Genomic DNA, 7,910 nt, shown 5'->3' on the forward strand with positions numbered 1-7,910 from the left:
TAAATGAGATGATAATGCATATATCTTGTTTATAGTGTAAATGAGATAAAACACGTCAATTAATTTACTTATTTTCTGCCAAAGAAAATTGATATTTATAAAATTAAATTATTGTTTAGTTTTTGCATATTTAATGTACAAGGTAACTATTAATTCTATAAAAAATTTTAGTTATCTAAAATTAAATTTAGATTAATTTCTCAAATAGATATAAATTTAAGTTGGAAATAATATTTGATATTTGACATATCATTTTTTATTAAACGAGTATTTTTTATTTTGTACTCCTCATTTTTTAAGCAAACCAGCATCATGTTTGACTATTTTATTTATGAAAACTTTTTTGTTTATTAATTGATATCGAATACCTACTTTTATTTTATAAAAAATAATAGAAGACTAAGTGGTTAACTGTTTAAAGTAGTAAAAAAAAATTTTGCAGTAGAACAAAAACGGAGGTGATTCTAAATTGGGAAAAGTGATTGGCTCGTTGAAAGTGAATGATTTGAATGGAGTCATGGACAGAATAAGCGACTGGTGGTTTTAGGAGGGTTGGTATTAGGTAACATATTAGTTTAATACATATAATTAGTATCTAATAGTTCGTTAGATGAGTTTACAATATCTTTGACAAAATAGTCTATTAACATTGTATTTGAATATATATGTATAGTATACAAGACTCAAGGAAATTAACTGCAGTTGAATGACTCTATATACTTAAATAGTGAAAGGTTCTATATAAATGAATTGCATGAAATGACTCATACCTATGACTATAAATAAAATATAAAAATACTCTTGTTGCTATGCTCCATGAGTATGGGGGGAGAAGGCACATCAGATATAGAGATCTTGCTGGATTCATATACGGTAACAAATACTCATCTTTTACAAATGTTTTCAATAACATGCAAATATTTCTTTTTCTCTCATGTAGTCATGTTTCATCCCTTTCTTACCGCAGGAAGATGGGCGTATACTCTTACATGGGCTCTACAATACGTCAATCTTTTCATGATCAATACTGGCTACATCATTTTGGCCGGTTCAGCCTTGAAAGTAACACAAATTCAATCTCTTCCTCAGTTTAGAATATGTTTCTTCAGATAGTGTGTATGTCTAGCCATTCTGTTACATGCATACAAAAAATATATAAAAACAATATGCATTGGTTAATTTGGTAATTGAATTTCTTTTTTTTTTTGGTATTTCCAGAGGGTTCTTTTCGTGAATTCCTTTTTTATTTTTATATGTTCGATGTGGTGCAGGCTACTTATCTTCTATTTTGGGATGATCACACAATGAAACTTCCATATTTTATTGCCATAGCTGGCTTTGTGTGTGCAATGTTTGCTTTTGGAATCCCTTCTCTTTCAGCTCTTGGAGTTTGGCTGGGTTTTTCAACTCTCTTGTGTCTAGCTTATATTGTTATATCATTTGTGTTATATCAAGTAGTGCCATTTCTAAAAAAATATGCATTTTGTGGAACCAAACTCTCACTAGCAAAGTTACAATCACTTGGAGGACATCAAAAATCCAGATAACAGATTATGAAATTATCTTCTAATTAAATATCATCAAAATTAGGAATGCACCAACGAAAAGTCTCATAAACTTTACCAAGAAAAAGAATATCCTGAATTAGACTTTGAGCATAGAATCTACAAATTTCAGTGCAAACAACTGAAGATACAACTAAAATAAAGTCGGGAGAAACTATTTTAACGGTTAATAAGTGCAAATATGGTTAATATGGTTTAAAAAGAGGCAAGCCTGAATAATCAGGCGATGAATAAATTATTGCATGCAGTTTGGGCGTTACTTTGCAGGTTTGTTTCTTTATTCATCCATCTTGAAAGTAGGAAAATACCAAGTTAGAAGCTTCTGGAATACAAATGAAATGCAGATTCAACTTATATTGATAATAGCATTAACTAAACACAGCAAAACAAGCTGCTTCTTCTGGTTTCTTGAGGTATGCTATGCAGCTTGATTCCAGTTTGGCGTGAAGGGTTTGCTTTTGCCAATCTCTTTGCTGCAAAAAGAAAAGGAAAGAAACACACACATTCGATCACTCATTCAGGTTTATTTGATGGTAGAGTTAGAGATTAACACCGCCTACCTATTTCATAGAAGAGCTTGTTCACATTCTGTGCAGTTTTTGCTGAAGTTTCAAGAAAAGACAATCCGTTTTCTTTCGCATATTCTTCACCGTCCTGTATATACATGAAACAAACATCACCGTTTCACCACCCAAAACCTGATTCTTTCATTAAATTTGCACTGTAATGTAAGCATATATATCAAAAAGAAATACCTCATTCGCAACCTTTCTCTCCGCTCCCAAATCAGCCTTGTTAGCCACCAAAAACATTATCAAACTCGGATTTGCTGATCACATGGTTTATCAGATAAATTGAGTTAGAATCCTAGTTACTCGCTACTCATTTATGAGATATAGACAAACTTACCATGTCGTTGCACTTGTTGAACCCACTTCTTTGCTCGCGCAAAAGATTCCTGGTTACACAATGCATCACTTACAAATCAATCATCACGTTTGTTTTATTTTTCGTGCACTACTCCTCATGTATGGACCTTGCTTTTTTTCCCCCCTAAAAACAATGTGGATGTTTTTGCTTCGTCTAATTTCCATGAACCTCAGCTTTTAAATGTGAAGACTAGTTTTCTACAAAAATGTTTTATTTTTATTCTAACATATAAAAACACTTAGAAATTATATAGATATGAAACAACTGTGAAGTTTACTTATATAGATATGAATTCAAGAGGTTCATTTAAGGATCATTTGGGTAAGAAACAATGAAATGATATAAGCGAATATTGAAACAAGTGATTAGTGATGAGATGATTAATAGAGTTAGTAGTTAGTACCATGCTTGTAATGTCATAGACAACAATGGCAGCATCAGCACCACGATAGTACATAGGGGCCAAACTATAGTAACGTTCCTACCCTGTTGTGTCCCATATATCAAATTTGACAGTGGCTTCATTCAAAGACAAAACCTGAGTGAAGAACGCTGCCCCAATTGTTGATTCCTGCACCCTTCCACATAGAATAAGGTTAATCCATTCCCAACACTAATAGCCATATAATATAATAAGAAAATGCAATAACTAAGAGTAACCTGGTACTCAGAAAATTGGCCTTTCACAAATCTAAGAACCAAAATTGTCTTCCCTGCTCCCATGTCCCCAAGAAGTACCTGCCAGATCATTAATCATTATTCATCGCCTGATTATTCAGGCTTGCCTCTTTTTCTAATTATATTGATGAAAGTATATAAAATCATAATATAATTATTTATGAACTAAGCTCTCTAAACGATAAAATAACGACGGCTAAAAACCTTATTTACCTCTTTTTTTTCCCAGGTAGTTTTTACCGTCGTTAATTTGTCTAATGATATTATCAAAATATCTGGACTTGCATATATATCTAATTTTGCCATCTGCTTAAAATAAAAAGTGCAAATAGTCGTAGTTACTTACTCTGATAGGTGAATTAATTGACAAATTTAGATTCTTCATCTGCTCCTATTTATAATCTTCCTATGGCTATATATTCTATTATTCTATCAATACATTTGGGAACTGGTAAGCAAGTACCTTGATGAGTTACAATTTCAATGCTACAGTCAAAGCCTCCATGGTTTCGATCACAAGAGCAGAAGCTGAGTCAAGAAAATAAACAAGTAGAATGGTAAATTCCTTAGTAAGTTGGAGAACAAATGCATAAGATACAATATCTCAGTCATTACATGGAATTTCTTGATGAGCTCACCATCATCAATTCTCTTCGCCACCAAATAATCCTACAAACTAACCCTTATCCACTAATAAAATGGTGTTATAGATTTAAAAATAATCTTATGCCTTCACCTAACAGTTAAAGTGTCTATATGACTGCAATTCAGAGGCTAAGTATTCCTACTCCACTTCCTTATGAAAGTCGAATTATCCATTCCTCAAGCCAAACAAAGTCAATTTTGAGGAGCATGCAGGAAACTTGATTTAAAACCAATGATGTGCCTTAACAACTTAGGCTTTTAGGAGTGAAATCCCTCGGCATTTGGAATTTGATATCATCATAAGCATCTATGACTATGATCAAAGATATTGCTATAAAGTAAAATGGAGCTACAAAAATACCCGATTGTTTGTCAATGTCATAGGGATTTTTTTCTGCATTGGAAAACACAGCCTATACCAAGACCATTTATCCTGAAAAACAAAAGGAACAAAAAAAGTGAATTATTAAAAATTAGAGAAAGTCTAGGGGCCAGCAATTTTGTTAAAATTTGGCCAGCATTTAACCATCAAAAGTAAAATGAGTAATCCTGCACCATTGGATGTAATCTCCCACCATTAAACACACTTATGATGACTAATTGATGGCTATATATCACCATTTTTGCTGGCTCCGTAGCACTCGTCTAAAAATTATTAAAAATAAGGATACAAGTTCAGAGTAGAGAGAAATTAAGATGGAATTTGCATTTTAGAACTATGGTTTTAAGAAAAAGTGTAACAAATTTGTTGCCTACCTGAGATTGCTGAATTCGCCATTGATAAGGCATCTGGCAATGGAGGACTTCCATCTCTAAAGCATATGATCGGCAACATACTCTGTGGAGCTGTTTCAATTCTTGAGACATCCTGAAACAGTGTGCATACGAACAAATAAAAGAGGCAAAAATATTTTCGAGCCCACCGATCACACAGTAAGATGATATCTTAGAGAGATATGATAATCAGAGCGCTATTTCATTTTAACTTTAACCAATACAATATGAGGCATCATAAGACAAGACATCAAAATAGAATAACATGAAATGAATTCAATTAACAGTCATCATTCCTACCAACAAAGAAGTATGAAGTGAATATACTTACAAGGTCTACATTTGAGTTCAATGCTATAGATAGCACAGAGAACCATGGCGGCAAGTCAACTGCAGCATGTATCACATACCAATTAAATCACCAAATCAGAAGGATTGAAGAAAAAATAAAGGTTACTCCCCATTCTCTAAACTATCAAGATATACTATCTAAAACGTACATTTCAATGCTCCACAAATTAGAGATCAAATGAGAAATACTGGTTCTTCCAAATCAAAATAATATTGTATCCTACTTTTCAAAATTAACATTGGTCATCAGTTAAAACTAAACTGATAAAATACTTTCATGAGTAAAGGCTAAACTCCATATATAAGTGGAAAACAACTAAATATTCCAAACCGTGAATATTCACAGTTAGTGTTGCCATATAAAGCTTTAAATTTTGTTTGCCATAAATTTTGAGTAAAGGCTAAATTCTTTTTTTTGGAAGAATTAAAGCAAATTTGAGATGGATAGACAAGAATATTCACAGTTAGTGTTGCCATAAATGAACAAAAAATAACAAATTAAGATAAAAATTAATGCTTCACTCACCAGGACTTTCTCCCCTAAATTTTCTGCCAACTTCATGAACAAATAGAACAAATTATCAAAAATTTAAAGAATGTACTTTACAATTTACATCTGAAAAGAATTCGATTGTTAACCTACTTTTTCGGGACTATGATGCATTTGCTTCAGCATAGGATGCCATATCATTGATTGCTGCATTCACCTTCTCTAGTAAAATAATGAAAAGGGAAAGGAATTTAAAACCTACTGGATTGCTCCAAGAGATTTTCATTTTTATGATTGATTCTTCCTTTAAGTAGATATATAAAGAAAAGTGATTCAAATACTTGCAAGAGAGTAGATTTTATCATCAAAATTTTCACTCAATTTTACATATTCAAATATATATACTCATGAATCATGATTAATTTATTCCAACTATATTTAAAGTATACTCCTTTATTGAGTCTTTTCATAAATAAAATCTTTAATTTATTTCATTCCAATTTTTAAATTATATCAAACAATTAATTATTCTTTTAAATTGATTAGTGTGAAAGAATTGATTAATATTTTTTTTATCAAAATACTATATGTCCTCAAGTTTTTCGCCAAACTCTATCTCTTCAGATGTATATATCTACTAGATTAAGACCCGCGTAATGCGCGGAAAAGTAGATTACTTATATTATAAATAAATTTTAATAAATGTTATATTACAAATATTTGAGAGAACATATTATAAATAGATTTTGAATTATTTTTTTTAAAAAGACATAGATTATTTATATTAGAGTTATATAAAACTACATTTTTTTCATTTTTTAATTTGCATTAATTGCTACACTGTCTTTTTTGCATTTTTTTGTAAATAATTAATAAAATGAATGAATGAGAATGAAAAACATATAAAAATGTTAAATTAAATTTAAGAAATTTTTGACAATTAGTATGAGAGATTAAGAAATGAAGAGTAGTAAAAGTCTAATATGTATAAGTTGTAGAATTTGAATATTTGTAACTGAAATTTTTTATAATAATTATTATTATGACACTTTTAATGTATGTTTATTGCATTTAATTAGTACTTGAATAATAATAGATAAGAGTTTTTTATTTTAATTTTTTAAAATATTTTACTAAATAGTAATTGGTTGACATCTTTTACCAAGTCATTAGAATTGTTGATGTGGCATCAGTAACAAAGAAAATATGGCTTAAACTCATTGTGGAGAAAGTTAATATCAACTTTTATATATTATAAATAGTTAGATAGATAGATAGATAGATTTGGAAAGATTTGAGTGGTGGATTCTAAAATTTTGTCAAGTAAGTGATGGTGCTGACATGACGTTAGTAGAAGAAGAGAAATAACTTAGAAGTAATGTGGGTAAACCTAATTTTGATTGTGACTGTTGGACAGAACCATTTAAAAAAGAGGAATACATAAACCTGTGCTACTTGCAATGAGTTCATAATTAAAATGTTATTATTTATAACAAATAAATATGGCTATTGAAAATGATATTGAACAACAGAATGAGAAGAGTAAACAGCAAAGTTAAAAATCTTTAGGAAGATACCTGGGACGAAGTTCCTACGTTGGCGACGCCAAATTGTGACATTGGTTTGAGACCCAGAATCAAATTCCGACAGAAAAATCGCAACAGGAGGAAATAGAATCTTGGTACAGAGAGGTGCCAAGAGGAAGAGGGTTTCGAGAAGTATGAGAAAGGTAATAAGCTCTTTGGTTTTTAGAATTTTTTTTTGGGGGTAAATGTTAATTTGTGTTTTTGTTGTTTTAGAAATAAGGATTGGTTTGGAAAAAGTTAAGTTGTTGGTTTTTGTTGTAATTTTTAATTATTTTTTGTGTTTATTTTTATTTGAAAATAAAAGTTGATTTGGCAAGATTTGAGTAAACGGCAAAGTTGAAAATCTTTAGAAAGATACCTTGGACGAATTTCCTACGTTGGCGACGCTTAGGGGTAGAAAAAGGCCAGGCGGCCTGCCAGGGACCTACAGCCTGGCCTGTATTTAGCCTGGCCTGTCCTGGCCTGTTATAAAATAGGTACAGGCTCAGGCTCTTTTAAAAGCTTTAATATATTAATAGGCCAGGCCCAGGCTTACTAATTAGCCTTATAGGCTTGTCAGGCCTGTCTGGACCTGTTAAAATATAATTAAATATATAAATAATTATTTATTATTAATAAAATTATGAGATATTTTAAATTTATTATATTTTATTATAAATATTTTTGTATATTTTAAATATATTAAAAGTTTAAAATTTTTTATAAATATTAAATATATGACATATTACATATAACTATTTTTATTAAAAAATAATTTTTTAAATAATATTTTTATTTTTGTAAAAAAAATTATTAGACCTTTTAACAAGCTTCAGGCCAGGCCAGGCTAAATAACAGGCCAGGCCTAGTACTTTATAAAGAGCCAATAACAGGCTGCAGGTCAGGCTCAGG

General features: G+C 30.6%; 1 long non-coding RNA gene and 1 pseudogene across 1 annotated transcript; one reads left to right on the forward strand and one right to left on the reverse strand.

Annotated features, from left to right (window-relative positions):
• Positions 1 to 788: 788 nt before the first annotated feature.
• Positions 789 to 1,446, forward strand: LOC112717452 (uncharacterized). The gene is made up of 3 exons (XR_011866536.1): positions 789 to 873; positions 968 to 1,062; positions 1,272 to 1,446. It is a non-coding gene; the product is annotated as an uncharacterized lncRNA (long non-coding RNA).
• A 304-nt stretch (positions 1,447 to 1,750) lies between these two features.
• Positions 1,751 to 4,169, reverse strand: LOC112715461 (ras-related protein Rab5-like; annotated as a pseudogene).
• Positions 4,170 to 7,910: the final 3,741 nt, after the last annotated feature.

The sequence above is a fragment of the Arachis hypogaea genome, chromosome 10, assembly GCF_003086295.3.
Source record: "Arachis hypogaea cultivar Tifrunner chromosome 10, arahy.Tifrunner.gnm2.J5K5, whole genome shotgun sequence".
Taxonomy (NCBI): Eukaryota; Viridiplantae; Streptophyta; class Magnoliopsida; order Fabales; family Fabaceae; genus Arachis; species Arachis hypogaea.